This window comes from Melozone crissalis, unplaced genomic scaffold (genome assembly GCF_028551555.1).
Source record: "Melozone crissalis strain CALT ecotype California unplaced genomic scaffold, PUWL_Pcris_2 ptg000042l_1, whole genome shotgun sequence".
Taxonomy (NCBI): Eukaryota; Metazoa; Chordata; class Aves; order Passeriformes; family Passerellidae; genus Melozone; species Melozone crissalis.
The window spans coordinates 10,559,008-10,586,118 of NW_026535820.1; the positions used below are offsets into that span (position 1 = coordinate 10,559,008).

Here is a 27,111-nt window from a genome sequence, read left to right on the forward strand (position 1 = left end):
TGTAAATGTAATAACTCACTGCATGAATACAATACTACCATGAATAGAAGGTAGAACAGAAAAGAGGGTTAATAAGGCAGACATTATAGTAAGTATATTTTTATGTGTAAATCAAAAGATCTAAAATGTAAAATATTACCATGCATGAGAATTGGCAGTAGAAACAACAGAGCTTTAATCTAAAGTACACTAATGCAGCTCAAGTATAATCAGGGTTGAATAAATATTCATCACCTGTATTGTATTGTACTCTGAAGAGGAAGATACAGAAAAAAGTACAGGTCCCTATTAAAATTCAGTTTTTGGCTTTGCAAGCTCGTTCAAGTCATTAATTTATGTGCAGCTTTATAGCTAAGGGCTCACCAGTGTTGCTGCTCAGAATATGTGCAGTTCTGTCAAAGTCAAAATGTGTCACTGAAGTGGCCAGTTTTGCATGAATTCTGTTTGAAAAGGGAAGGTGTGGGGGGAAATTCAATTCCATCGCAACAAAAAAGGTTAAAAACATTAACTTCAAGCTGATTTTTCTTGTTGACATTTGGTATTGTGCCTTAATACAAAATAACACAGTTGCTACTGAATAATCAAAAAAATATATTTAAGGTTTTTGTTGTATTACCCTTTGATTTGGTTTGGAAAAGAGCTATGCTTAGAGTCTTAAGTATGTTTACATATTTTGCAGTCCTTTCCAGATTAAAATAAACATACATCTGACCCTTCAAGGATGAAACTGCACTCTTTCTCAAGTCCTGAGAAACAATTTCTGTTATTTTTAATATTTTACAACAACATTGCCCTTTTCTTAATTCTGGTTTCCTGCTGTGGTTCCAGTATCCTGTTTCTGCTAAGAGCAGATATCTTGCACCTTTAGAGTTTGCTTTCTGCTCAGGAGCTGAGAACAAAGACAATAAATTGAAGTGGTTGAAGAGAATCAGGGAAAGACCCTTTATAAAATTCACCCAGAACTGTGCCCTGAAAAGTCTTTCTTGTTAACAGTCTGGCTAATAATAATTAGGAACAAAGCTCAAATAGAAGATCTGAGTTCTGCTCATCTAGGGTGCAGTTACTGAAAGCTTTCCAAGCCCCTACCAAGGCTCTACTGAAAGCACATTGCACCTTCCAAGGACTGGTGTTTTCTCATAGATAAGGATGTTGGGAATTTGACATTTCCAGTACACTGAGATTCCTGACGAAAGGGATTTATTCATCACTCTGCAGTGGTTAAGTGAGCTTGAAGACTGCATTAATCACCAGTTGCAGATGGTTTCCACAGTTTTACAGTTTACTTCCAACCACTTTGGTTTCATGCATTCCAGGCAGATCATTTTTTAAGGTGAAAAGCAACATCAATAACTGCTAAAGTTATTCACGCTTAATCATTGATTTCACTCACTGGTGAAAGATCACCTCATAGGAACCCTTGAGGAAGCTGAAGTGAGATACCTTCTAAGAATATTGTTTCTTTCAAGTATTCCATTCTTCTGAGCCTCAGTTAATTATACCTGTGTTACTACATTGCCCTAACTCAAAGGTAGCTAAATGTACTTAGTTATTCACTGAACTATGAATAAAGCTCATAGCTCCACCTTAAGTAGAAGTAATTAGCTCAGAAACAAGTAATTTCCAGCTAAAGAGGTAAAAATCCTGTGAAAATAATTGAGGATAAGACTAGGAGAAGAAAACAGGTCATCTAGTTCTTGGTCCTGTACCTAAAATGAGATTATTCTTCCTTCTGTGCTTTGAAATGTCATTCCATTCATCAAGTTAAATATACAGTGGATTAATGATACCAGTGCATTCTAGCCAAATTATTTCCCTTTTGAGATTCTGTCATTGTAAATGACAATATTATTTCAGTAAGCTTTCATATTCTTTGTAACAATAACAAAAATTTTGGACAATATTAATCAGATCCTTTTAATGTAGATCTGATTTGCAAATTGTTTGTTTCCTTTCTTCTGTACTAGATGAATATGTTATTGAGGAATAAATGTTTCCATTATTCAATTAGTTGTATAGATAGTCAAATAATATTTAATTTTGTGACCTATTCTCATTTTTCCATCAATTGATACTAAAATACTCGCAAGTAATTATTTTCATTATTCAACCAGCTTTTTAAATGATCAAATAATATTATTAAGTTAAACTCAATTATTATCAGCAAATGAAGTGTATTAGAGTATTGTTTTTCATTACTTCCTTCAATGCACTTGCCTATGCCATGAACCTGATTTGAGATGTTTCCTGTAAAAGTAAAATCTTTTGTAAACTCACATGTACCACTAATATAACCTCAGACTGAGGAGTAAGCCTAATGGACTGGAAGAGAAGTACTGGAGATCTCACTTCTCCACTGTTGGTCGGGTGGTTGACCACTTCCTTTCAACGGTGCTTCTGTCAGTAGTTTAATATGTGATTTTTTTTTTCTACCATATGAGGAACCATAGACTACTATTTAAATAAATACAATATTTATATTTTAGTGATTTTAATATTGTTAGTTGAAATTCATTGTTCAGCCTGGAAGCAGATTTGTTTGCAAGTTACAGGCTTCTTTCTTTCTTTCCAAGCCAGTTTTGGATTTTTACACCACTTATTTTTATTTGGTATATTTTAAATTCAGTCTAATATGGTGTTCAAAAACCACTGGTATAAACATGAAGGAATGTTAGTGTAGGCACAGGAACACTGCAGCACACTTGACAGATGGAAAAAGTTTACAGTGATTGTATCATTGCCCTATGGTGGAGAACAACACTGTTCATGGATTAATGTTCATTTAATTACAGTCATATCTTAGCATCAATCTGTGTGTAGAACTCTCTGTGAAGTTGTTGCTGTGATCTGTGTGCATCAATCAAGGGTAGTATGTGACATTTAGGACCGTATTTTCAAATGTCGGCTCTTGGCATCTGGAAATCCTCTATTTTATATGTCCAAAATATTTATTTATACATGGAAATATTAGTGGTTTCAGAATGCTTTTTTCAGTGAGACAGTGAACCTGAAGTGTTTGAAAAATTCACTAATTTAGATTTACGTAAAATTGAGTTAAATTGAGCCATAGGCTTAAACCAGGTGGACTCAATGAAGTCAGTTCCACAAAATTTCCATTCACAATGGCATTAATGTAATTTTCACCTGCCTGTATGACGGTGCAATCCCCTTGCCATGTAGCTCAGGATGATATCTATTAATTTAATTATTAAATCTGTTAAATGTGGGTCTATATAAACCCAGACAGCAATACCATAGTTCTGAACAAAGACTTTGGGCCTTATTGGGGCCTATGTTAACAATTATTTCAAAAGAGTTTTGCATGATTTGAGAGCCTGCATTGTTTACATGTAAGCAACTTCTGTTTATCACCATTTCAGAGATCTCAGACCTCAGATAACAGAAGTAAAAATGTGGTCCTGAAAAAAGTCAGAAATAATCTCTACTTTTAGCATACAGTCAAATGGAGAAATAGTTTGGTCCACACTTGCTCAGTATGACCTCTACATTTTGTGAAATCAGCAATGACATAGGATTGTATTCTTCTAAATTGATATTATTAGAAAAGTCCTCTAACTGTTGAGATTTGAGAGGAATAATTTACCGTCAATATAATTTCCTGTGTCTCCCTTTGTGATGCTCTAATGAAGTTATTATAGTTTGGCCCTTCAGCCTATGACAGATTGAATTTTCCATGACTTGATGATGTGACAAAGTCATTGCTCAAAGGCAAATATACTTTGTAACTGATAAACTAATGCAAATTAATTTATACTTCAAGTAAAGTTTTTTAAAAAGGCATCCAATTTTATTTTCAAGCTCAAATTAAAACCCAAGCACTATAATAATTTAGCAGTCTCAAGAAAGCAATAAGTACTTATTGTGATACAATCTGTTATGTGAAAAGAAGTATTACTACAGGATTAGGAAAGTTTCAGAACTTTAATCTTTTATTTTCCATATTGTTCAGCTATGATGATGGCCAATGTCCTTTTAAGAAACTTTAGCTGTATCATAGGCTGATTTAGGACAGAATGGAGAACTGGATGCAAAAGTAATTTTCACTTGTCATGTTCATGCAAAGAATATGTGAATTATTACTCTCAACAACAAAAGCTTTACCCAGATTGTCAATTCACTTATTTCATTGCCTTTAGGCCAGAACTCTGGACAAGGGTTTGGTGCTGTCACATATCCTTTTCCATCTCATTTAAGTGATCTGGCCTCTGTTTTGGGAACGCATTTTTATTGTGCTGTTAAGCCCAGTGTCCCTCACATGAATATTTCATATCTCTACTAAGTGCTTTCACTGAATATATTAGACCCTGGGTTTTTTGTTGAGTTTTTTTTGTTTTTTTCATGCCTGTTGCCACAAATAAGGTGGTAAGCATGCCCTAAATATACAGGAATAATTCTTTATGTAATGGGAATTTTCAGATGCCAATAATAGCTACTTTGTCAGGTTCTGGACGGACTATTGAAAATGTTTAAACATAATCTATCCGTCATACTACGTAAGCATTTTTCTATTTATATCTGCTTTACCAGTCCACAACAAACATAATGAGCAATAAATGAAGCAGTGGCCAAAAGACACGTTTATGACTCATGCAGATGCCAAGGGACCATCCTAATATGGGCACCGCTTGGCATTTCTGCTAGCAACAGACCAGAGTGTAACTCTTATTTGACAGTAGTTTTTAAGTTTACAGTCAAAGCCCCCAGACCTTACTCATCTTAATGTAAATTAGTGTTAAAGTTACAGCTGACTTATTCTGCTTAATATGAGAGACATCAAGGACAGGAAACCCTAGCACTTTAAACCAATATTTTGCATCGAAACCACAGTACAAACAAGAACAAAATTGGTTCTGTACTGTGGTAAAATGATAACATGGAAGAGTGCCCATTTGATACTCTTCAGACAGACCTAAACTAAATTAACACTAGAATTTAGCTTCACCTATTTTCTAAGAAATAAGCTTGGCTGTGGTAATGGCAAAGATTTAAAACCTCATTTCAGCCATTCTTGTGATGACCAGAATATTTCCCAACAATGAATCTCCTGGTAGTTTATGCAGATTGCATCTACAGAGCTGAAAATGTATGTGCACTTCCCTTGAGTGATTTCAAGATGCAGATGAAAACAGAGCAAAGAATGAGTTAATAAAAGGACAAGAAGGATACCTTACATCATGTTAGAGAGCTATGATCCATGTTTTGGGCCTATGTAGAAACTTCCTTGCATGCTATTCTAACCTAAGGTTTAAAAATAATGTCCTAGGGGACTTTCAACCCTTCTGTTTCTCCCACTTGCACATTGGAGTCATGAGCCAAATGTACCAGTGCTCCAGGAGATGTTCTTGGGGCTGTCTGGCTGTGGAGCCCTGACAGATGAACTTTCTATCTTTTTCTATACATAACTTTCTACCCGGTAAAATATTTCTTATTTACTGAGCATATTTACGTGCCCTTTTGCTGTGGAAACAGGGCCCCTTTTCATCTTCAGAAGGTGCTGCAGGAGCCACTTCACTGTAGTTTAAAATCATGGTAAAATCATTTTTCCCTGCAAAATGCAAGCTGTACAGGCAAGGCTTACAAGTGATACAATGACCTTACCCACGTGCAGCTCTGAAACAGCCTGTTTCTTGGCTGCACAGGAGAAAGCCATGCTAACATTCTGAGTCCTTCTCCATTGGTGTAGAACAACTTCAGAAGTCAGCTATATTGTAATACTTCTGTCTGACAGATAAAGTGCTTTTCAGAAAGTCCACCACTGCTGATGCAAACTGCCTGGTTGATTCTCTGTACTTCCAAGGAGACCAATCTCCTTTATTCCACATGAAAAACTCGTTCATCAAGAAGTTTACATGGATGCAACTTTTGTTAGACAGGGAGTCAAGGAAGCAGTGTTATTACCCAAAGAAGAGGAGCTCATATATTTACCACCATGCAGGTTTGGCATTTTTGATATCTCTGCTTCAGACTGGAGTCTTGCCACCAGTTTACACTAAAAGCTTGAAGCATGCTGAGTTCAATGGAAGCTTTTTGCATTAAAACCTGAGTGCTGTGTCTCAAGCTCTAGGTGCCAATTTGTTGACTTTTCAGAAATAAACATGTTTAAAACCCTTCTTAAGGATTAGAAGAGGCTACACATCACCAAATGAATTTTTTATCTATATGTTTTATTTTGTATTTATTTTTAAATCATCTCCATATTAACATCTGATTAGCAGCCGCTTGTTTAAGAGAGCATATCAGGTTATCTGGCTGGAGATAACAAAGCATGTTTTCCATAGAGGCTTCCAGACTAGAGGCTACACAGATGTGCCTGAGTTAAAAGGATCTCACTGTGTACTTTGAGAAGTGTAGATGGCTTCTGTATTTAGAGAAAACTCATCTGAAGCATCATAAAATAAAATGTACAGAAAATATAATATTCCATAATTAAGATTTCTAATGAATTGCCTTGTTAATCCATACAGTGTATGCATGTTGCAAAATTTTCCTGGCTTAATTAGTGCACTTGCTGATTATGTTTATTTCCTGATGTACACACTGATTAAGCATTGTCCATACACTGAGGCTTGAAGCGGGATCAGTCTACAAAATAGTACCTAGTCATTTAACTGGAGACTCAGAATGCAAATAGATCAACTTATGTAAAATTAAATTAGTTCTAATAGAACCCATTTTGACTGAGCAGCTGGTGACACATTATAAACAGAATTCTCTTGTTATGTGAAATAAAAGGCTTCTGCTAACAGATGCTTATATACTTTTAAGCCACAAAAAAATATTGTACTATGTTTAAGGTTTAAAGTTAATGAAAGAAGATAATTTCTGAGCTTGTTAGGTAACACTTCTGCACTGGATCTCAGCATTCCTACTTGAATAGTGTATAAGGTCAGGTAGCCCTTTGCCAGGCTCCATGTAGGAACCTAAAGGTGAGTAATCACTAAATCATAAGTCTCACAGCACATTGAACCTGCTCTATTTAACAAGGAGTGTCTCCCAGCTGATTTTTGAAACACAGTGTTAAGATTTGGTACTGTCCCTTAAATCATAATTATTTTGTTCTTTTAATAGAAATGGCTGTTTTTTGTTTGACTTTTTTTTTGGAACACGATTTCAGACTTGTTATAACACTCAAGCTAGCCATTACAAAGCAGTTGTGTGCCGTTCCTAATCCACATTTCACAATGAACTGCAATTTTTTCCTAGTAATGTTGTCAGACATCCTGAAATGTGTAAAGTCCCTGTGACAGGATTTTTTCTTGGTGACAGAACGTTTAGTGTTCTGTATGAATGAGTCTGGTATGTTTAAACTCCTAGATGTACTGTTTATTTATGGTAAATTTCACCCTTCAAGAAACAGAACAAAATAATTTCAACAGAAATAAGTAATTAAGCAAGTGAGTAAAACATTAAAGGTCTAAATTTGTATTTTATGGGTGTAATATATTTAACTCTGATCATGGATTTAAGATAACCTTTTGTGAAGAAGGCATTATACTTACAGACTCCTTGATTTTTGTTCTGTGAATGACAGTGCTTACCCTAGAAAAATTTCTCTCCTTAACTGACATACAGAAGCACACAAATTAAGGCACATGGATGCTTTAAAATATTGTAAAATTAGCCATATCTTTAGTAAGTTAATTAGGAAAACAATCAAATGCTTCCTTTTTTTCCGTTCCTGGCAAATTTGTGATTGCATTTTGGTTTTTAGTCAGTGGCATCTACTAAGTTGAATTAAAAATATTGGTTTATCCATTCACACTCTGGTAGTTATTCTGGCTTTACAAAGTTTTAATTTAATATCAATGTATTCTATGGAGTTAGAGGTCCACAGAGTTTATACTCCAGTATTTTAATCAAAATAGATTAAAACAGATCAAAACAGATCTAGGCTGAACCTAGATGAGTAAAGGCAGATGAAAGTCACAGCAATTTAAATATCTACTTCTTACTATCATTTGAAAAAAAGGGAAAAAAATTTTGACTCAAAGGATTGCATTTGTATTCTCATTGCAAGAATTGCATTTATTTTCTTAATGCAATGTTGAACTGTGAAGACGTGGATTTTCAGTGGGCAAGAAACTCGTACTACATTTGTTACTTCTTTTTGACAACGTGGAAGATACACTAGCTTCACATTTGAATAAAATCATCTGAATGATTTTATTTTACATTTCTTCAATTGCCTATTTTTTGCATTTTGTTTGAAATTTTAAAATATTTTAAATTTTTTTATTTGTCTTAATTTTTTCATTTAAGGGACTTAATTTTTTATCCTTATCATGTAGGTCACTCTTTTTGTGGGGAAATGGGAATTCAGTGTGGTACAAACACAGTCAAAGTTTAATATTATAATATATGCATAAATTTATGGCTTAGATACATTATAAAAAGTACTGAAGCATTCTACACTTAGAACTGACTTTAAAACAAAATTGTAATATTTTCCATGTATGGTTGGATGCTTTATGACTAGAATTTCCCATGTTTATTCACATGTCTATTCATACATGGACTTGAAGAAGAAAAAAGTCTTACAGATTCTTCAAGACCTGATAATTCTTTTTTTTTTTTTTTTGCACTTAGAGTACCTAAACCAGAAAGGAAGGGGTATTGGGTATTCTTGGATACTCAAAAAGGCAGGGTTCCAGTTTTCTCTGCTTGTAATGTAATAACACCCTTTTCAAGTGTGAAATGCCACACTTTTGTGTTCTGAATAAGACTTTTGAAAAACAATACTGCTGTTTTCATTAATATTTGGAAAGGACAATTTTAACATTAAAGCGTACTCTTTAGAGTATTCTAGGGAAAGAATACACAAAAAAATACGTATTATATACTTGGGCAGTAACTTTAGGAGACATTTTGTAAATGTCAAATGTAAATTTTGTCTTTAAATACAGTCCTTTATTCCATCATTTCAATTAATAAATGTGTGTGAGAATTAAATTTTTAAACTAATTTCCTCCATAGTCACTTAGGATTTTAATACTGCAGAAAAGAATTTAAATGCATGAATCTTTTAGCAACCCTCACTGGTACATTATAGTTCTGCTCCAGAGTTTCCCAACTATGCTTTTTTTACAAGTGAAGTTTTTGTGCCTGCTGTCTCCAAAAAGGAAAGAGCCTTTTTACCCAGGAGTTGTGCTTTTAAGTGTGGTAGGCCCTTAATCTGCATGCAAAGCTCTTTAAGTTGGAAGGATGTTCTCACCTGTCGTTATGAAAACATTTAAAAGTGTTAGACATAACACAAAATATAGCTCCATGGCTTTTTGCAGAGATAGAAGCAATGGGGCAATAGATAAGAATGGACTTAAATCGACACCAAAGTTTTGGAGACCAGACCATATATCTGAATTGATATGCAAATAAATCTTTCCTCTGAGGACGTCCATTTCACCATGTCTCATCCCCTCTGTATTCCCTTAAACGCACTGAAAAAAACCCACACCAATATGACTTCTGATTATTTGAAAACAATCCCAATTTAAATTTGCATAATCTCATTCTTTTACTTGCTCTTTGTTGTTTGTGAGCAGCCTTTAGTGGTGATAAAACATCCAGATGACTGAAAAACATTTACTGCTAGTCAAACCTTTGTGCAATAGAAGCTGAGGCTAATAATATCATACCTGGGCACTGATTATTATGGTCACAGTTTACATTCCTGACACTGTCTCTGTGGTATCACCCATTTTATGCCCAGAAAAAAGAAAAACAGCCAGCATGCATTCCAGACTGAAATTTAAACAGCCAAAAATCATTCTACCGTTAAGCAAGAAGACAATATGAAGCAAGAAAACTAAATCCAAATTTGTTTAAATTTCTGCTTTAACCTGCATGGCCTTTTTGTATGATTCATACAAATAAAAACAAAACCAAGCCACCCACAAAAACACCCCAAAAAAGAACACAAAAACCCCAAAAACCACTAACCCCAAAATAATTTGGGATCACAGCTCTGAAAAAGTGCAAATCTTCATAATTTTCCCTATTTCTAATACATATCAACTGCAAAATGCCAGTGTGCTAGGATCAGAATTAAAACCACATGAAGTGCAATATCAAACTTTATGCTCAGAAAAAACTAAGAAAGTTCCCAAGACACAACCATAATTTAAAGAAGCAAAATTACAAGAAGTCATGCAGAGCAGTATTCTCCTCCCCTCCTTGGAAATGTGCAGCTCTTTATTATGGAAAGGCAGTAGCCCCTCTGTAGTTAGGGTTGCAATCAACTTCCATTATAAAGCCCTATTTTAGCCCCCTGTAACTTTGGCTTGAAAAAATTGGAATACAAATTGCCGTATTTTCTCCAAAAGCAAAGAAGAATAGCTGAGGATTTTTTTGTTTATTTAGTGGGGTAGATGAGTGTGATGATTAGGTTTTATTTTAAGCTTTTTTTTTTTTTTTAATTGAGGACAAATTGTTTAACTGTAAAAAAGTTTAAGTGAGTAAGGAAAAAAATAACACATTTAAATTTTTAGGTTTTTTGGAGTTTTTGTACACTTGCTGCCATATCTGTCCTTATTAGTTGAAATTATTTTCAAATAATTTAGTAGACAAAACATTGGCTTTTCTCTAGTAGGAGGGATGGGCCTAATTTTTCTGCTGCTGCTGCTGACAGTAATAATATTTTGCTGGTGACTTGTATGGACAGAGGAGTAGGCAATCTGATCAGTATTTTCAAAATCAAGTCATGTTTGGGAGCGTGGTGTATCTCTCACAGAGGAGCATAATTCATGTGTTGATCTACCTGGAGTTTTTGAGCAAGTGGTTAGTGTCTGGGGCTCTCTGCATATTCTTGGTTGACATTTCCAACACAGAGGGGATGACTGAGCTTTAAATTAAAAACTGCTTTTAGAAATGCCAGAAGAAAACATATACTTAGTTACTGAGGGCTAGTGACTAATGACACAGTGGTTTACACTAGCCACTCCCAGCATTCAGCCTTATTTATCACGCTTGGCTCATTTCCTAGGATTAGGTCCAGAATAGCCTCTGGCCATGTAGGCTGCTCAACAAAGTGTGTAAGAAAAGAAAGCAAGTCTAGTCCATGGAAACATAGTTCCCCCTTTTTTCAGATGGTTGTTATCCCTTTCTGGATTTAAGCTTTTTAAATACTTCATGATTAAAGACCAGGCATTCTTGTAGATCTCATTGATTCACAGAGGAAAAAATAAAAGACAAAAAAATCCCTCTGATGGCTCCCCTTTACTTTTATGCAAACTGTTTAGAGAAAGTTTATAGTACTATTTCCATTCTATTAAAATTATTTCTTCAGTGTTAAAATTTTTTTTTTGCCCTGAAGGTTTAATTAAATTATGCCTAAAATTTACATATATATATTTATAAGTTTATATGAAGTACATATTTGTATATAGATACTGGAAAGCAGAGATTAATTTACATATGCCTATTTATAGTGATTTGGACAGCCAAAGTTTGCACAAACTGTGTTATAACATTAAGTGTTGTAATTGTTTATTGCATTAAAATGGTATTTAAAAATCCTAACAAGGTGCATAAAATGCAAATTTAAATCCAGTTGTGGTCATATACTCAAAATATTGCATACACAGATTTTGGATCCTTTTCATGCAATGTTTAAGATTTCCTTGTTAGATTATTTGTGTCTTGTGGCGTGACTTTCTGTATGCATTCCAGTAAAGTTATTCAAAGTTCAGCACCATTATTTTAATGTTATTAGAAAAAACCCCAATAATATAAATTTAGAAATTTTAACAGTGAAATCTGACAAGGTTTTAAAAATATAATAGAATTCTGTGTACTAGGAAGATGGTTCTACTGAAGAAGTCAGATTGGTTTTAGTAGGATATATCTATAAAATAGATCCTAAAAATGTAGAAGCAGAAGGAAAATCCTGTGCCAAAATCCTGGCGAGTTAAAGAAGGAAGACGATGCCAATATTTTCTGTCTTTATATCCACAAAAGATATGTTTAAAAATACCTCTTTCAACTGGCTCCTTTCATCGTGATAATTAATGATGAGACCCCTTTGAATTTTGGTTCACCGTGTAGAATTTTTATACCCCAGGAACACTAAGATCACTGTTTCCACAGTGTCATTAGGGTTTTCTTTGGAGAATAAGGATGTTCTTTGCACAAGCAGAAAGGAGAAAGGAAAATGATGTGCAGGATTTCCCTGGAGGAAGCAGCTGTCAAGGATCAGGTAAGACATTGCTGGCAATAGGTGTTGAAGTTTTGTGTATGTAGCTGAGACAGCAGCAGAAAAGGTTGCCTTGGCACTCTCCCAAGGCATGGCTATCAACTACAAAATTCTGGAAAACCACAGCTGGAAGCCTAGGGAAATATGAGGACAGGAACAAGACAGATGGGTGTTTACCTGTTGAATTCCCTAATCTGGAAAATTGTGGAATGTGAGCAACAAAAATACAGCAAGCAGACATGCTTGCCTGCAGACAAGTCCAAATCAGAGAAAGAATGCTTCCCAAAGAGAAATTGGAATGCTCCCAGTTGCCATAGGTAGGCTTTAATAAAATACACATAATGAAGGATATGAAGGGATTTGAGGGAAAGGCGCAGTTGTCAGAGATCAGGATATTTACACAACTGTGTTGAGCTTTGCACTTCTCAGGACTATTTAGATTAGGTGAGCTTCACGTCAACATTTTCAGGGCTCATTTGCTCTGGTAGAAATAATTATATTCCCAGAGTCAGGTGTTGCTGATACTCATGATGAAGTTTTTTGAGGTTAACAGTAGAAGTTAAAGGTATCACACCCCTACTTTCTTACAAAATTTGTGACAGTGTGTGAAAGGTACGAATGGCACATACAGTGGCAGCAAACAGATAAATAATTTAGAAGTCAAAAGTTCTCTAAAATAAGGTTTACATAAATGTAATAATTTTGCTTTTTGAGTCAAGACTTAAAATCTACTAATTTATTACTCAATTACTCAATTACTCAAATTACTCAAAATAATTTTTCCAACTGATCAGCTATCTAAAATGCAAATGAAAATCTGATAGTATCTAGCACAGAAAGTTACTACAATAGAAATATGATTATTGTCTTTTTATTTATGCATTTAATAATACAGTGATTAGGAGAAATATATGTTTGAGAGCTTTTTTTAATTAGCAGCAAGAGCTGAGAAAAATTGTTACTATTTAGCCTTATTAAGAGAGTTTTTGAAAGGCTTAATCCATATTTGACATCACCTACACCTAATTTTCAGTGAATATTAAATAACTGCTTTCAGTTATTTATTAAGGCTATATATTAAAGTAAATAAGACTGCAAAAAGACAATTTCCCCCGCCTAGTTTTAGATCTGCCTGAATTTTATGAAACTGCAACTGTAACCAGCAATATTCTAATCTCGCTTTCAGCGAGGTACGATCCCAACAATAAGCCCCATGAAGAATACTTTTTTATATCCTTTGCTTGGAGAGTTTTCCATAGTCCTTTAAGCATTTTAATAGAAAGCCTAAGAGAATTGGGTGCATGCCTGCACTAGGAGACTTCAAGAAAATTCACCTGAAATGTCTGTTTTCAGTATTCTGTGGTATAATTTATTGGCAGGAAAGGAGTACTTCAAAATTTGCTGGCTTTCTCTAGGGCAATGTTGAGCAAACATTTAAGAAAGAAATTGGCTAGAGAGAAGATGAAATCTCTCTGTTATTTCAGTGAATAGAATATTTCACAGAAAACATGCTGAAAACTTCTACATTCCTATGAGCCAAGATATCATTTTAACTGGATAACTTTTTCCCTGTTAATATTAGTTCAGGTATCTTTTTTCCTTCCTCCTTTCTGTTCCTCTGAATGGAAACTTTGAAGTAATATGTTGTACAAACATAGTTAGTGCATTTTCTAAATGTTGTTTCAAAGTTGAATGCTTAATGATTTGTAGTTTTTATGCTATGTGTATATCTGCCAGCTTTCCTCAGCATAAGCTGGCTAAAATAACTCACTCCAGGTTGATTTATTATTTTTATTCAACCAGGTTCTTCACGGGTTTGGCAACTTTGGCAACGTTATTGTCTATAATGACTCTGCACTTGGTGCTTGATGATGTCAACCCATGCAATGAATTTACTGGCACTAGGAGAGAATATTTCATTCCCTTATCTCTTTGTGAAGCAGCAAGCTTCATCTCCCATATTGCTTGCTTTTCAATACGTCTCATGTAATCTCTCTGATTTCTTTGATACGTCTCCCTTTCAAGAGTGTTTAGTTATGATTCTGCTGAGCTAATAGCTGCTCACAGAAGTAGAAATACATTTGTTATGTTGAAGTTTCTTTATAATTATTGTCCCTTTCTATTTTTTTGTCTCATGATGTCTCTTAGGCATCTCTGTTTTGTTTGGGAGGAGGTATAAACAAGTTTTTCTCTTCTAAGTAGATCTGGAATATTATTTGGTAAGATGTGGAGATACAGAGAGTACACCTATTTCTGCAGAGTGCATCTATTTGTACATCTATTTCTACCTTTTTTCACTGTTCTAATCTCTTCTTCATAATTGGAAGATAAACTAAATTCAGGTGAAAACACTGAATTTTTTAGTACTGTTTTATACACTATTCATGGTACTTATTTAAAGTTCTGTGCAGTTTTTGATATTTTCCCTGAATTTGGATAGCAGTCTGAACTGCTGTACAGTCTACAAGGAAATTTTCTTTGGTTTTCTTTGGTCAGTCTAGTTTATCTGATGTATTACCACCATTAATTTATAATTTTATCTATGGTGTTTGAAGAGTATTTTATTTATCAGTTGAAGGTTATGAAGTCTTGTACCTGACCATGAATGCAACATTTCTTATCACAGCAAGTCTGAATAGTAACTACTGCATATTGCAATGCACATTTGCTTCATTTGTGTTTCTGCAAAAAGCCATCACTCTGTATTGTATTTCACTTTTGCCTAAGTAGCTAATTTAGCTTTTTTTCCTTTTCCTCATTAGTCTTAGTCTTAAACTTGCAAGTTTAGAACCTCCTATCACTTAGAGGATTAAAACAGCATGACTGTTGCAACCTAAAGTTTTGCTAAGTTTTAAGCACTTACATCCTAAGTACATTTTTTTAAATGGATGCTAAGTACAATCCAATCTGCCTGTTTCCCATTACTTATGGGACTGCAAACCATGCAAAATGCAAAGTTGTGTTAAATCTGAACTTTAATTAGGATTGATTTAATGACAAAGATTCTATCTTTCTTACTTAGGTGTCTCAGTGGAATGTAGCAAATACTTTTCAAATCCTTTTTTGGATGTAGTTTTCAATACCAATGGCACTACCACTTCAACTATATAGATATCATAGAGGGAAAAGTAACCTGTGTGTACAAATGTTACTCATCCTCCCAGTTGCATGTTCCTCCCATGTTCAAGAGGATCAAGAATATCTTTGCTAAGTGAGCTGTATCTTTAAGGTAAATTAGGTACTTATACTTGACCCTGTAGAAAATAAAGACAGTGACCTAATTGCCAATCCCCATGATCAATTAAGGCCATGCACAGCAGATCACAAAAATAAAGAAAAAAAAAGACTAGAAAAAAGGCTCCATCTGGTTCAGAAGACAGTGGCCAGTCCCATAAATAACACAAGCTGTCAGGAAAGCATCATTCCTGAAGTACTCTCTGAATTGGCTTTCTGTCCAACTACTGCTCCACTACCAGGAGCTCCAGAGCTTTGCATAGGCTTGAACCAAACCTATCTCTTCATCTCACCTCAGTGCCTTATTCATGAGTTATTTCAAATTAACAAGGTGGAGAATGAAATGTACAGAAATAAAGAACATGGACATATACAATTCTAGAGTCCAATTGCACATGTGCACATACATGGACACAGACACAAAAAAGCCCATGTATGCATTAAAAACAAAAAAAATTATGGGTTTTCATTTCAGCTGAGCTTTCCTGAGACAGGAATACAAAACCCAACTGCAACATTATGTTTGGAAAATGTAATGGCAAACTCCATACGAAAGTGGGAGGTAAAGATGAACAAAAAGGTATACATTATATTTATGTGTTTTTCAAATCATTTTCTTGGGAGCTAATGACATTTGTACTCCAGTAGTATCTATTACTAGGTCTGAAGGTGAGAGTGCTGGGTGATGTACAACTGTAAGATAAATAAATAAATAAATGTTCTGAAAGTTTATGACATTGGTGCACAGTAGAAATATGCTTGTCTTGGTGGTTTTTTTTTTAGTTGGAAGACAGGTTTCATAAAAAATGGAAATGCTAACAGAGAACATGAGTAGTGCTGAGATGGTGCTGAGCCCTGACACAGTTGGAGAAGATTCCACAGTCCCAGCACTGCCTCTGTAGCTTTCTATCACTCACTTCTGAAAGCATCTGATGTTTCAATTTTCCTTCAGATGCCACTCACTATCTCCTCTCTGGTGTTAGATTTAGGGCTCAGGGTATGTGGGCTACTAGGAGAGCATTGAAAATTGCTTTCAACAATCTTACCAATTTTGAGGAATTGTCTCATGTAAGGGGTAGCAAGTTTTCTTGACTCAATTCTGCATTAAATCTCTGACACGTGATGGAGCCACTCCTTTCCCAGAATGTTTTATCAGTTTTACTTAAACATCCTGCCCCCTACTGCAGAGGGAGACAAAGGATTCTCCATTTTTATAAGGTCTTCCCTGGGGAACAGAACAAAAGACAAATAGTTTCTTCAAGTATATTTTCTTAGTTAAACATACAGCTAATAGCTGAACTGTATTTCTGAGGAATCAAATGGCTACTCCCACACCCAAAGTATTAAAGTGTGTAAAAGTTGTGGCATGAACAGGTTGAAGAGACACTGTGGAGATTTCACTTGCTTAGGGGTAAAATGGAGCTCGGTGCTCCTGCCTGTTAATCTGTTGATGATAAATAGCAAACTGCTGCATTTACTTCTCCTTCCTGGTCTGCATTCAGAAGAGAACACACAGAAAATTCACTTTGAAACATTTTCTTAAAAGTGCATGATCAATCCCTAGAGAGAAATTCACAGCCCGGAGAGAGTCTTGTGCTGGGGTTTGATAGTGACAGATAGCAATGGAATACGGTACACAGTGCTCCGAACTGAGAGACCATTATGTGTGCAACTCACAGTGAGACCATGGCAGAATAAAGCTTCCCCCAGCCCCACCCAGAAGTGTGGCTGCCTTTGTAATTTTAATTGGTCTGTGTTTGTGGAGTGGGGCCTCTATTTACTTATGGCTTGGGGCTTGTGTTTACCAAGCCTGGTGGAGGCCAAGTGTCATATCACTGAAGCTTAGTTCCTGCAAGCTCTCCTGCTATATCTTGAGGCACTTTTCTTTTCAGTATCTGTGCCTGTCTAATTCACGAGCTTCTGTGAAACAAGCACAGGAGGGTACAAGGCCTACAGGGAGGAATTACACCTAATTACTCAAATAATTGCTAGGCTGTTGCCTTCTTAGTCACTGAAAATAATTTCCAGGTCCCTGGCTTTTATAGATAGTCTTCTAGAGGCAGGAGGACACAGCCCCCTTTTTAACTCAGCCCATTCACTCACAAAATCAGAACACTCGAGCCTGCAAAATTAATAAGCACCACTTCCATTACATATATTTTAGGTTGTTGTTGCCGTGGCGATAAAGTCAGGGACATTGAATCTCCTCTGTTGAGCCATTGTTATCATCCCTGGCCATCTGCTGCAGAGGAGTGATATTCCATCTCATTTGCATGATGACTGATATATGGGAGGTTTGGAAGGACATATGCCACAGCAATCATGTGATGAAAATTAAAGTGAAAGTTTTGGGCCCAGAGCCGAAAAAAATCTGTGTATGCGCATGAGGCTGTTGATGTGCAAATGTGAATCATATTGAGAAGGTTTGAATAGGGAGGTGTGACGTAAAGAGGGGACACAAACGCAGGTGCTTATCTCTAGGCAGTCAAAGGCGCTGGATGTCATATCATGGGAACTACCTTTCAAAGACACAGCTTTAGTGCACAGTTCAGCACACAAGGGAGGAGAAACATATAAGTTTTGGAAACAAAAATAAAGTAAGTTTAACAACTTTTTCACACTATGATCCCATTGATGTTTAAGCAACTTGTACTGTTAGTAACTTTCTGTCTTTTTTTTTTGTTGTTTGTGCTCTAAGCTTGTGAAAAGCAAAAAAATCCTGTCCATTTATTGATGTTAAAATCTTGAGAGATTTGTGTTAAGAAGTTTGAGGGGTTTTAATCCATGCTTAAAATGCTTTCTGCAAACTTTTCTTTTTTTTTTTTTTTTTTAATGACTCTAATGCTGTTTCTTCCACAATGTATGCTTGGTCATTATCTTAAATGCTATTTTGGGCCTCAATTAAAAAATAGCTACTTGTAACTGCTTTGAGACAGCTTTCTGAATAAAATGTCATGGTGTAATTGCATTTATACTGCCTCAGTAAAGCCTTTGTTCATATACATTTTACAATTGTGCAAATTTGCAGCTCTAGCTATTTGATTTGAAGAAATGATCACAAGGACTCTTTTTCTCTCATTTTGAAAAGTTACTGAACTTAAATACTGGCTTTTTAAAAAAGAGAGATAAAAAATGAGGTGGGAGAGGGAGAGTGGGACCAGTGTATTTGTAGGAACTGTTCGATAGATGCAGGTTCATTTGCAGTTCTGTATTACAGACCAGAAAGCTTTCTCAGGATGTTTTAGAACCCTTTAAAATCATGTGTAATGCTTTTGAAATGAAAATTGTTGATCAATATGCTTATTAACTTTACTCAAAGGGGAAAAGAATCTCTCAAAGCATGGCACTTCTGTCCTTTAAATTATTTGGGATTCAGAGAGTGAATTGAGAGCTTCTGATTAAAACAGTGAATACTGTACTTCAGAATGAATGTATGTGTCAGGAAAATCTTTAGAAAGTTAAATGACAGTAATATCAGGCAAGGTTGAAGAATGAAATGGACCTTCTGGGACAACATTTTGCAGGAGGATAATTTTTATGAAATAGCATTTGATGCTAGAGAAAGTCTATTTAACACTCTGATCAGCAATAGCTCTCTCTCTCTCTCTGACTTTCTTTTGTCTTTAACAAAGCACTTAGTTCAGATGTTTGTCTTCCTTCATATGTAAATAGCAAGACAATTTTGTGCAAGGTGCTGTGAATTTTTCATTTAAGAGATTATAAAAGCACAAATCCCAGATTTTATCCCTAAACTGTAAAACTGTATGGGGTGAACTTTGTTAGTTAAGGATCTTTGTGGGATTCGCAACGACCATTTACTACCTCTTTTGTCAATTAAATTAGTTAAGTTAATTGCGTAGATGTGTTCTCTTTGGTTTGGCTGTGCAGTGGTTTTGTAAATTTTAAGGAAAATTACAGCATTTGTGATGAAAGCTTTCTCTGAGACAATAATATATTTCTGCTCTAAGGTGACTAACTAATAATACAGATTTGGAATCAGGAATTTCTAAAAATAGGCTTTGCCTCTTAACTTCCCAGTTTGGAGCATTTTATTGTTACTTGTAAATATCATCTTTGTGTTATAGTACTTTCATGCCTGCAGGCTAAGATTACCAGTCTTCCTTTTTTTTCCTCCTCCTTCTAAATATTCAATTACTCAATGGTAATTATTATTATGTGGCCTTCTTGGCTTACTGCATTATTAGATTAATATAGATTTCTTGTGCCAAATTAGCGGAAATCACTGTCATATACAACAACGGATCACTTTTTTTTTTTTTTTTAAGTTTTATTTACTTTGTTGAATAACAGGAAGACTTTGACATCATGATGTTTTATTCTTAAGACTTTTAATATAATATGTCTTTGAAAGCTGAGCGGGAGAGGGTGCATTTTTGTTTTGCTTTTTCTCTTGTAGGTTTCTAATAGAAATTTTGGCTAAATTATAACTTAAAATTTTTCAGAGATCTATGAATAGGGATCTTTCTGAACGAAATTGCAGTTCAAGCCCCCTGATCTCTGATTCTCGTGACAGAGGTGTTTAGCAGAAGTGAGAAAACTGAAAACGAAAGAAGAGGAGCTGTCCAGGGTACTGCACTGACTAGTATTTCCTGCTACTGCATCGAAAAACATCTTTACTGAAGTGTTTACAAAACTGCCACCATTTCTTACTTTTTATTTTCCCCCTCAGAAATAGAAAAAAACCACCCACCTTACAATGAAGTCAACTATAAAAACGATGCACATGAAAAAGTTAACTCAGGAGCATGTCATCTTTCTGTGAATAGCAAATACACCCTCACATCACAGTAACTTTCAAAAATTGCTTAGTAAGATTAAATTTTTATGCAAAGTTTTTTGTCAAAGTTACAGACAATAAACTTTACCAGTCTAAATTAATCTATGAGTACAACACAAATGGTTTCTATGGTAGTGCTGTAATGTAAACAAAACAAAGGAGAAAAAAAAAACCCCATGCAGATCCCAATCTTGCATTACTTGATTGCTTTTGAAATGAATTCTTGTCCTTATGTGACCTGAAATGTGTGGTTATAAAGCTATAGAAATCCAAACGATCATATTTGTTTGATATGAAATGAAAAAAAAATAGTTAAATTGAAAGTTTAACATCATGAAATTCAAAATCCCAAGCGGTATATAAACATTAAAAGAAACTTTGGACTGCTAATCCTAGGAAATGAGTTTTATGGATTGAATTCAACAAGGCTTCAGAAATGGTTCCATCTGCTGCCTAGCAGCTGGTGAAAGGATAAATTTAATTCATTAATTCATTTGGAAAAAAGGATCCAAATAGTAAAGAGTTCATTGCTCATAATGCACATAGGTGAAAATCAAAACTGAAATTAGGTCTAGTTGATCATCTTTGATAGTGAGAAAGATTTTCTTTGTAATTGTTATAATTATCTTGATCAGTCAGTTGACAGAATATTGACTGTTAACAGTTAATGGGTATTTTTATGTCTTAAAAAGTTGAGAATAGTTCTCAACTCTCTCGTCTTCCAGAAGGAGCATCCCTACTTTGAGAGTTACAGATTTGTATGTTTTAAAAGTTAGGTTATTTCAGTGAAACAATATTGGTGTCTTTCCATGAATATTTGCAGATTGCCTCTTATTAAGTCAATTTAAGAATCCAAAATAAGGGATCACTGAAATTAGAAAATAGACTTATGCATAGTTAAATCACTGTAATAATCCAAACCCATAACATCAAATGCAGAGTTTATTACTTTACTTTTCTATTAGAGTCACAAGTTTTCTATTAAAGTCACAAGCTTAATCTTTTTTTTTTCTTGTCTTCACCTGTCTGAGTTTCATGTTAAGTGCTACAAACATAGAGTATGAGTGAAAAATTTAAGTTAACAACTGAGAAAGGGTGATATTTAAAAAATTCAGCATTTTAAAGGCAAAATTAATTGCACAAATGCTTAAATAATAAATTGACATTCAAGTTCTAGTTATAAATTTTTTTCAAATTACCACAATCTCCAGATAAAGATTTTTTAAAGTGGTTGCCTCTAATTTAATCTAAATCTCAAGCAGTGAGTGCCAAGTTAGCTAAGGCTTTCAAACAGTAAGATGGTCAAGTGGAAAAATCTCTTATACCAGGCACACAGGTGAACCTGTGCCTCATTACATGCTGGGGAATACAGAGAACTGATGAACCTGTTATCCTGAAACCAGCGAAATATCTTCCAATGCCTATTTTCAATGTTTCTGCTTGAGATGGTGATTTCATGAATGATATTTGGCTTTTCCCATTTCCTCTGTAGCCCATAGCTCACTGTGGTGGGTTTGTTGGATTTACTATAAAGGTTCTGTTCGCACCCTGTGGGTTGGGTTAAGAATTAGGATTTATGCATTTACTTCTACTGTTGCTTTGTTTATACAGCTTTGGTTTAGTTTTGATCCCTTTTTTTTGCCTTTGAGGCTCTTCCACAGTGTCAGCTGCTGACTGATAGTAGGAGAACGGCCTCGTGGTGTGAATGAAAGGGACCTAGCGGTTGGTAAACAGAGATAAGGAATAAATAGAGCACAGGCAAAAGGAGATAGTTCTGTGGGAGCCCAGATTGCCGCCAGTCTGTTCAAGTGAGATGCAGTGCCTGTCCTTTTCCCAGATTAAATTAGTGTGCGAAATCTCCAGTGACCTCCTCCCCTTCTCCCCATACTCTTTAGCCAAGCTGAACAGCCTCTGCTGTAAAGTATTCATTTTATCCAGGGACAAGTTGGACAATAGAACTCTCCCTGTTACTTATGGACAGCTGTCGTGATTCATGGGGCTTTTCAGCATTTCATTTTTCATAAGAGTTAAAAGGGTTTTACCTTGTAACTGACGAGAGGTTAGAAATGCAAAGATGCCAGCCCTGAGGTTGCCTGTAGTAAGGAAGTTAATAAATAAATATCACACACACACACACAAACACATCCCCTCCCCAATGTGCGAAAGGCTGTGGTTTTTTGTTAGTGCTGCTCTTCTTATTTAAAGGGGTTTAATTGTGATAACATGATTACACTGAAGCATGAACTGCATGGAGAAATTAACAAGCAGAGACACAGCGATATGCAGGGCCCCCAAGGTTCCCTAAATTAAAGGTGACCAATGCAAACCCAGTGAGTGCCCTTTTCCCTTCTTTGCCCTTGCTTTTGCCTACAACTCCTATCAGTTTATTACCTGCAAATAACTCCCAGGAAAGAGTAAACACTTATGAGATACCTCTGTGGTCCCGTTTTTTTTTTTTTTTTTTTTTGTGATTTACTGCAAATATATTCAGCATTTTGACTGATTAAATAGACCTTCGGCAACCTTGAGGGTCACTGTGTAGAGTATGTACATAGAAAATGCATCAGCCCATTGTACCCTGGCAGCTAATGAGATTGGTCGTTAAGTAAATGACACAAAGCCTACAAAAAAAGCTTAGCAGCTCACTAGAGTATCACAGAGTGTCCCTGCACACCACACAACGACACAAACAGTGGACTAACCTAGCCCACCCCTGCTTTATTCTACATCACTGCTTCCCTGATGTCAGCGTGAGAGGCAGAACAAAGGCTAAAAGGCACACGGTAAGTCAGTCTGACAATTATGCCCTAGGGAGAAAGTAGAGCAAATCTTAGCCTAACCATGGGGTTGGAAGTCCGTTTCTAGACAAGTAGGTCATAATGAAGGGATTTTTTTTCCCCCCCTGTCACTTCATGAAGGGGAGAAAAAATGTCTCTGGAATCATGGTTGGGTTTGTTTCTTGTTTGTTTGTTTCCTTTTCTTTCTGTCTGATTTGTCAGCTTACAAAAGTTTCTGGGATTCCGAAAGTAACCTGAAACAGTATGTTTTGTGAACTGGATATTTCAGTTATAGTCTAATGAATTAAATATTACTTGTAGGAACTGCCACACGGTAATCATTGCCTGGGATGTACATTACATCTGATGAACTTTACAGATAGAAAGTTTCTTTTTACTTCTTTGTAAAAATCTGCTGAAGATGTGTTATATATATATATATGAATCCGAATTTCAATCCACTAGACAGCTACTTACACTCCTGAATCCCTGGCACAGTTTTTACAAGTATGCAGATGTAAATGAAGTTGCTACTATAATTTTGGAATTTTTAGAAAAGATTTTTACATGATGTCTTTCTCTATGTTGCTTTTTACACGAGCTGAAATTAGACCTGAAGATTCCTGTTTAACAGTTGCACAGTCATTACTTATTTTCCTTGCACAACAGCAAAACATTCAGCTGATATCTTATAATAGCAGGTGCCAGCCTGTGTAACCAATGATAAAATCTTTTCTAGTAGTGTTTCAGTGTCGTACCTCAGGACCCTTTATTTTGCTGAAAAATGGCAACAGGAAGTTGCTGGAAAGTCTTGTTTGCATTACTAAAATGTTTCTGTCTGCTTTGCACTTTGGAGGCTCAGGGGATGTTAGCTTCAAAACAACATGATCTTATTGCAAGATGCCTGTGTACATTAAGTAATGCTTCTTCTCTCTTCCCTACAAAACCACTGCAAACCATGTGTTTTAAGAAGTATTTATCAAATACAGACAGTTAAAGAAGTGGCGTTTAGATACCAGTCTGCATTATAATTGATCTTTTGTTGGGTTTTAGGGGTTTAGTTCTTTGTTTTGTTTGTTTTGGTTTTATTGTTTTTTTTTTAAATTGTTTTGCTTTTCTTTGCTTTGCTTTGGGGGATTTATATAATTTAGGAAAAAAGCTTGTCAATATACGTGTATTTAGACATATCAGGATAACCTGCTCACTTAATTAAAACTCTTCACAGGTCACAGAAGTCAGTTCGTTATGATATGTCGCTTACCCAGGAACATCCTTTTTACTGCATGGGCAATAGAATTATCACCATAGCTTACAGACACTAAGATAAGGTGTGAGATTATAACAGAAACATTTGATGATACCTTGTAAAGGGGAATGAGCATATGAATATATACAATTACATGTGTGCATACTTATTAAAAAAGTTCACATATGCAAAAAACTATATTCACCTATATATTAGGTATATCTGCAGTTATATCTGCTTTTGTGTTTCCCAGTAATTCCAGCTTAGAAAATATAATGAGAAAGTAACCAAACTGAAGTAAATTTGTGTATCCCATTTGACTTTCCATATTTTTAAAAGTTGTGTACATCTCAGCAATGCTTTCCCTGTGTTACCTTAGCAAATATGAGAATTCAGGCATCAAAAAGCAAGCTTTCTAAGTCCTATAATTCAAACCTAGATCAACAGAGATTTAGCAAGCTTCAGTCTTGCAACAGTTTTGCTTTAAAATATGCTAACTGATATTAAGTTTCAGTTTATTTTAACAGAAAATATTCAAATATTCCAAGATATTTGATGGTCAAGTGCATCCCCACAGTTTTTAAAAATTAGCATATCCCTGTGACACAGTCATGTATCCTTTTTACATACCTACACCAACAAGAGTAAAGAGTATTTCATATTTCAGCATTCACCTTATTAACAAGTTCAGCTATTTATACTGTTAAAAGTAAAGAATGGTTTCATAGGGATAATGCACTTACAGCAGCATTACAGAAATCATACTGCTGTAATCAGACTTGCACTCTGTAATCCGACAGGTTGAGCCTCAGTAAGTTTCAGTAGTTTTTCACAGCTTCATTTTTTTTCCCTCATCTTTGTCATTTCTTTACTACACCTAAGAAAAAAGACAAAGAAAACTTGATTTGTGATTATTAATGTCATTCATCTGATCTGCCTGATAAAACTATGAAACACTCCAGATTTTTAGAAACCACTTTTCACTCGACTTTTTGGACATTACAATCCAGTATGAGGCCTCTACCTTTATCTTAGCACGCAGTTCCAGAGTGTGAGCTGTGCATGTGGATCTGAAAAACTTTATGGTACTATGCAGTTGATTTGAACAATTCTAATTCAGTTTTTTTGCATGTTTATAGTTTCTCAAGACAGTAATCTCAAAATATCTGATATTACTGACAAACAAGTATCTCCAAAGTCACTGACAATCCTCATAAAGGCCTGATGCTGTCGCTCCAAAATAAAATACAGAAGATAACATGCAGAATAAACTTTATATTCTACTGTATCCACAAATATATAGAGAGAATCTAGACCAAAGTCTTTTTCTGAACGTATTGATTTTGGAAGCGTACATAAATATCTGGGTTAGGGTCACTTTATTGTTATCATGCGCATAGTTGTGGATTATTAAAAACTACATAAGCAAAATCAGTGTTTCTGGATTTTAATTATCTTGAAGTACTTAAGATTACAGATGCTGTTTAATTAATAATAAAAAAAAAATTTCCTCTTAAATTTTTTTAGTACTTACATCAAATTTCTTTGGAGTAGAGGAAAGTTGCTCTCTTTTATGTTTATGGAAGACTTTTGATGATACTAGCCACTCTTGCCTTTCTAAAGAACAGATTTTCGATTGAAGAAAAGGTGATAACCCAACAGCAAAAGTTACTTTTGAATGAAAAGGATTTGCCTTCTTGGGTAGGTGAACACTGACAAAAACATTCATACACGTGAATGATTCCACTGAGGTGAGGTCCATGGCTCACTTTACTACAGTAAAGCAGGTGTGAAAGCATTTTGAAGATGAGGGTTTTATTGATTTGCTTAAGAGATTCAAATAACATTTGCTACCACATATTTCAGGTTTGGTTTCATACTTGAGCTTTTCCCTTCACTAAGGAACATTGGTGAAAAAGAGCTAGATTTTTATTTAAAGGCATGTATCTGAACTCTGCTCTGTAGGGTTTTAAATGTAAAAATATGCATTAGAACTCTTCCAAAACATTGGTTCAAATGAGGACCGGAGTTCCCAATTTCTTCTAAACAGTGGTCTTCTTTTTCCAGTGGTAGAGTCACTAGGTCAGTTCCCTAAATCTCAAGAGAAATTTTGGCACTTTCGCTGCCCCTCCTGCCCCCAAGTTGAAGCACATGTACAGCATCTGGATTGGCACAGAAAAGTAGTAATGGCTCCAAAGGCACTGTTATGGACTATCAGGTCAATAATCCTTATGTTAAGAAGGATTTACATGGTACAGAGTAATGGCGCTGTCATTTCTGAAGTAAAAACCACTTTTTAATGAGCGTGAAAATATTGTTTAGCGCTCTTCGCATCAGAGATACATGGGGAGCTAAAAAGACAAACATATATAACTTCCTGAAATTAAAGCTCTCATTTTAATATTTGAATCAAATAAATGTTAAAATACTGTAGGTATTTGTATTTGGCACACATTTTAGTGTGCCAAATAGGGACTTTTTTGAAAATGCATTTATTGCTCTCAAATTTTTTCTTCCTTACTATATTAGAAGAATTAAAGGATGTGCGTATCATGTCTTCAAATAGAATTTTTATGGGGCAGTCCAGAAATAAATGTGGCTTAGGGTTTTGCTTAATTTTTTCTACTGTGTGATTTTCTCCTCCTTAAGCCAGGGGTTTGACACAGTCTAACATACATGATCTTGTTACAAAAATTAGTTTGAAAGTAAAGTCGGCGGCCATAGAAAACAACAGTAGTGATTTTTTTTCCTATTAAAATGTTTTATTCTCTCTGATTGAAAAAAATATTTAATTGAAAAAGAAAACCCAACCAAACCACACACACACACAAAACACCTTTCTTAAATATCC

General features: G+C 35.1%; 1 protein-coding gene across 1 annotated transcript in view; it reads left to right on the top strand.

The window, feature by feature from the left end:
• The first annotated feature begins 17,973 nt into the window (after window positions 1-17,973).
• Window positions 17,974-27,111, top strand: part of ST18 (ST18 C2H2C-type zinc finger transcription factor) — a 100,404-nt gene continuing 91,266 nt past the window's right edge. The window contains exon 1 of the mRNA XM_054284704.1: window positions 17,974-18,036. The gene's annotated coding sequence lies outside the window, so the exon portion shown is untranslated. The remainder of the gene's footprint in view (window positions 18,037-27,111) is intronic.